Genomic DNA, 6082 nt, shown 5'->3' on the forward strand with positions numbered 1-6082 from the left:
ATTAAATTATATGATTTTAATAAATAATATCTCTCGCAATTTTTTTCAATAAATATAATGAAAAATTATATATTGTATTTTTTCAATTTATTATTATCATTCAAGTTTATTCTCTCAGAATATGAAAGTTGAAATTTACAAGAGAAAAATAGTAATAACAAATTATGTAATCTTCATTTCATGAATAACCAAAAGCTATAACGTGTAATGGAAATATTCGTTCAAGAGAATGTAGCAATTTTAATAGGTTTCAGTATACTTATTTCAAATCTACACCCAGTTTGCCAGTTTATTAAAAAGAAAAACATCATCGTAGAATTTTCCGTCGGAGGATGGAGCAGAAGTCTAGCTTTCGCGAGAGAAATTCAAGATCGCTTTCCGATAACACGCGCGCGAACTAAGCCGGTCGCGCCGGTAGATTTAAGACATCGATAATCGCTCGTCCGATTGCCGGTCAGACGATAAATCGATCGCTACTCGTAAATCTCGCGGTAACGTAAGTTTCGCCACCGCGATTTACTACACCGCGCGCCGTCGGCGAATTCTACTCCCGTTCGTGAAAGTTTCTCGTATATACAGAATTAAATTCGCATCAACGGCCGCGACTTTTTCATCGTATAGTATGCCGTACTCCGTGAGTTCTTTTCGAACTTCTGAATTCGTCCTACCTTATCGGTTCTTTTTTCCGGCAAACGACGAGCATCAGATGATTGTTGCTTCTTGTCGCTTTCCGCGAATCTGTAATCGTCGCGGACGAGCTACGTCACACAACGCCATAAATAGGTATTATAGATATGTATTGGCATGCCATTCGATTCGAATTACTGCAAGATGTGCAACACGATATTCAATATTTCTGCGAAAGCACCTGGTAACATACTGTTCGAATGCTTCATATGTTTTAAATTAACAATTATGTATTATGACTATCCACCGCAACATATGATGATTATAATAGCGTTTTATTTTTACCAATATATCAAATCAGTAAATCGATTTGTAAATCGATTCGTATTTATTACGCATATATGTTTGTTATAATCAATTTTGAATATAGATGTGCAATTAAAGAGTTACAATAAATTGAAAACTATTATTGATAAAACAATATTTGTCATTAATTAAAAGAGTAAACAACATTACATTTATCTCGCTTTAAACTTTTCCAACAATGAACACGAATTTACGCATGAATTAATCTGGCGCTCAATAAATTTTATTTCTACAATTATATTCCGCGTAAATTCATTAAAAGTAACAATGAAAAATAACAGCCACAAACGAAAAACTAACAATTAAAATATTTTCTCCTACGACAAATTTTCTTAACAATACAATAGTAACGTAAAAATGTTGCTTTTGCAAAAGAAATCTTTGCATGTAAGTCGTAGACGTAATAGTTTAACGGAAGTTTTGAGATTTTAGTACTGTTATTTACGAGCCTCTTAGGATAAAATAGCTGCTGTAGGCCAGAGAAAGTCGTTAAAGTTTCATTAGAATTTGCCTGCAATTTCTCCACAGTATGTACAGTCGTATGTACACAATAATATATCTGTCTTTTTTCCACAGATTAAATAACAATCGTGTGAAAGATAGCATCATAATTGTAGAAAAATTTGATTTTTCAAATCAGAATAGTTGTTATTACTCTTCCAAAATTTTCTACTTTTAAATTAATTCATTAAAAAGAAATTGTAACAAGATTACTATCAATTAAATTTGGATATTGAACATTTTTACAAATAATGCTTTTATTTAATAAAGAAAACGATATTTCTTTATATTAGAAGAGCATTTTGAAAAATTTTAATACTAATTTAGTATCAATTTAATACTAATTATTGTAATTACTTATCTTGTAATTACTTAAAAACTGTTTTTACTACTATTTGTCTAATTTAACATAAGTAGAGTTAATTACCGAATTGGTAAAATCTCTGTAAGGGTGCATTTAACGGTGTGCATTTTAAAAACATTTTTATCCGATTTGTTCGATTATCTCTTTTTAATTTGCAAATGTAATATATTTCCTAGAATTACAGTTCCATCATCCAATGAAAAATGCAGTATTCAAAATGCATGTCTGTTTCCGTGGGATTAAAATTTGCATACCGCTTTAAAGCTCTATCTCGCCGAAATTGAGCCACCACCACACAGGATGAAACAAAGATTAACGTTAAATTTCCCAGCTGAATAATGGCGGGCTCACCGTTTGCGGCTGCGATTTCCATATAAGCGTTGTCCGCAATGTGCGATATTTTCTGCAAAATTTTTCCACAACAGCAATTTTTCCTGGATTTCAATAATACGCTAGATACATGTTCGAATATTTGTAAGTCGGTTAACGCAGTCAAGATGTCGCGGGAAAATATTCAACGAATTCCGTCACTTCGCGTGCCCTTAGATCCCTATACAGAATTTTTCCTTATATCCTAGCTTCTGGTCATCGGTAAAATGCTAAAATATCTCATGGAATATTTCGTATTTGGAAGCGTCTTGTCAATGAATTCATTGATTATTTATTGGTTGAAATTTTTTCATATTTTTAACCATATATATGCATTCCTTATAGCAATGCTGTTAATTTTAATATCTTTAAACATAATTGCGTATCAACAAATTTCAATTATTGTATAAAAATTAAAATTTTTAAATCTTCTCTTTAAATTTTTAAATCTATCTTTATAAACATGTACATACGTGCATACGTGGTTTTATGTATCAATGTATATAATAATAAAAAATATATATAATTTCAAAAAATTAAAAAAAAAGTTTATATCTATAATAATTCTAAATAAAGTTTAAATATTAAGTGAAAAATAAAAATATTTTTATGTAATAATCCTTAAATAAATAGGACTAATATGTTCACCACAAATTTATATTTTAAACAATTTATTTAAATGGTACTTTAATGTATTTATTTTAATTATGCCAGAATAAAATTTATATTATGCATATGTCTGTTGTAACAAACTTGAGATATTAAAAAAAAATGAAAAAATAAAGTTAATATTCAATATGAAAAAGATAATTGACAATAATTAATTATGCATAGGAAACATATCGAAAAATATTATCAAAATTCAACATTCGATAGGAATAAACTAAGTGTTGATATTAATTCATACTCAATATGCAAAATATATTTTATCATATTATCAGCTTTGACCGCAGTAAATGTTGCATGCATCTATGTTGCGCAAAACAAACGCATTACACACACACACACACACACACACACACACACACAGGTGATTAACTCCTTAAATAAAGAACAGAACAATTGATTAGTAAAATAAAACAACATTTCAAACAATTATTTTTATTCAATGTTTATTTCGTTATGTATTGTATTTAGAAATTATTCAAAACGAAAATATCACGATTACAATCTTTTGTTGCACTCTAGTGAGATTTTTTTCTACTTGTCTACTTCGAGTCGTCGGAATTCACTATTTTGCGACATTCAGAAGATGAAAGTCAGAAAGTAATGCTTAAGATTAAGAAAAACGAAAAAAGGAAAGAATAAGAAGACAAGATTAAATGTAAAAGAATGAGGTTGCATGTTAACAGAGCAAAAAAAATTCCAAGAGTGCGGATGCGTTTCCGTTTGTCATTGTTTCTGAAAGCGCGGATAGATTGCTTTACGTATATTTGGAAAATTAATTTAATTCTACGTCATTCTGCAAAATCTTTGTAAATTTGATTTTACTCAAGAATCATTACGTTATTCATCTCAATAAATGATCTACAAACTTTACGTGCAATAATAAAGATGATTAAATGAAAGCTTATACGATTTAATTTAAAAAAGAAATAAAATTAAAATAAATCCAATATAAATAAAAAAATTTTATATGTTAACTTCGTAACGAACAATTATAAAGAATTCACACCGATCAAAAGGCTCGAATAACAAAATAAAAATTGATCCCGCTTTTTTCTTCCTTCTTGGAGAGAAGATCTTATCCGCAAAGGAAACAGCAGCCGTGTGTCGAAAGGATGAGAAAACTTGAGGATTAGTTACCTTCTCGACTCCTCGTGTTTCTTATAGTGCGATGTCTTGGACACCTGCTCGTTAACCCAGAGAGACTGGAAAAAGGTTACAAAGAGATGGTGGTGTACTATGATAAGAGAACGAAGGGGAACGTCCTGGAAAAGTCTCCGGTGTGTAATTACTCCCCGACTTCTTATTACTTGTTTGAGTCTTCCCCACAGGACTGTTCTCGCATTCTCTCGTCATCCTTGTTTTTCTCGTTCTTCTCTTTTCTCATCTTCATACTTCTTTCTCTTTTTTTCTTATTTTTGTCGCTTATTTTTGCGATGACAGTTACGGACTGCAAGTGCATGTGATTCGCAAGAGATTTGATGATTTAATAATTTGCGCCTGATCTGTCGTGGGCTATAACTATTTACGCGAATAAGTATTCAGAGAGTGACGTATCGTAAATTAATAACTTTAATTTTCAGGTAATTTATATTTAGGGATTGTTTATATTATATTTTAGTTTATATTAAATAATGAAATGTGATATTACAGTTCTTAATAATTTCTTAGAAGAAATCTAAAAGGCGAAATATGATAAAATGTTGGAAGTTTCTCTACAGAGAAAGAGCTCGAGTTCTTGCTATTTGCAGCAGAGCTCACTTTACGAATTCTTATTCCGAAATAATCCCGAAATAATTTCTAAAATTATCCACTTCAACAGCCACATTGTCTTTCACTAAATGCTAATTCGTGTAATGCTAGCTCGTTCTAAAGTGCAATTTGTGTAATTAGGGACTTAATTCGCCAAAGCTTGCACAATTGCAAACGTACGCTTTTTTGTTTAAATATGAACACTAATGAGTTCTACTTACTGTATATCTACTAAATATTACAATATTATTTTCAAAACTGATAGTTCATTTAACAATAATTTTCTAGCTCTATAAAATAGAAAATAATTTACAAAATAATATTTTTATTTACCCTGAAAATTTGATTATTCAATGACTTCTTAAACGTCATTTACTCAGCATAGCAAAATATCGTCATTTAATAGATAATCATTAAGTTATTGTCTGTTCTGAAAATAATGAAATTGATGTTTAAAATTTATGTTAGCAGTACTGGATACAAAAATAATTAATTATTTATTTTTAAGCTTAATTTGTCCAAAACACGTTAAGATTATGCGCGTTTCTGTTTGTTAATTCTGTGAGAAGTGAACAGAATTGAAAAATTAGTAACAAGTTTTGGAAGTGTATCACGAAAATGAAACAGAAAAAATATAAATATTAAATTTCGCCAAAATTATCATCAAATTTTGTGACAAACTCAATGAAAGCGCTACGTAGATATTTGAAAAATTAAGAAAAAGATTATAGAGACTAAGCCTTATCCAGAGTGTACAAATTTCTCGTCTTTCCGTAAATGTGAAACAGAAAATTTGTGCACAGGAGCTTAGTCTCCACAAGCCTTTCTTAACTTTTCAAATATTTGTATAACATTTTCACTAAATTTGATACAAAATTTGGTAGCGTTGTTCAATATTCTTTTTTATTTTCGTCACAAACACATTACTGGATTTGCATTATTTCTCACAAAACTAAGAAACACGCATAATGTTAATGTATTTGAGATGACTCAAGCTCAAGAATGTTAATGTTTTTTTTATGCTTCCATAAGTTATAAAAAATAAATTTCATTACTTTCAGAACAGACTACATATTATATATATTATAATATTTTATAACATATATTATATAAATTATTTTATTATTTATATCTATGTATGTAATATATTATTAACAAATCTATCACGCTCAATTCAGTAAGCGTAGACATATCTAATTAGAGTAAGATAATATGACGAGAAAATCCCCGTTGCATAATTGATGTCTCGAACTCTTGTTACTCAGTAACGTCTTTTCCCAACGGGCCTGTCAGTACTTTCTCGTTTCATGCCGGAGATAAGAAACGATAGTGAAGTATATTGCGGCAGATGCAGCATGATTACTTAAGATGACGAACCTTCAATCTTACCGTCTTCCATAATACAATGTACTTCTGAGATTACATGTTTATATTATA

The 6082-nt window shown here is 29.8% G+C and overlaps 1 protein-coding gene across 1 annotated transcript in view; it reads left to right on the forward strand.

The window, feature by feature from the left end:
- LOC108690634 (neuronal acetylcholine receptor subunit alpha-7-like) overlaps positions 1–6082 on the forward strand; it is a 225584-nt gene that overhangs the window by 109974 nt on the left and 109528 nt on the right. The window lies entirely within an intron of this gene.

Source organism: Atta colombica, unplaced genomic scaffold (assembly GCF_001594045.1).
Source record: "Atta colombica isolate Treedump-2 unplaced genomic scaffold, Acol1.0 scaffold34, whole genome shotgun sequence".
NCBI lineage: Eukaryota > Metazoa > Arthropoda > Insecta > Hymenoptera > Formicidae > Atta > Atta colombica.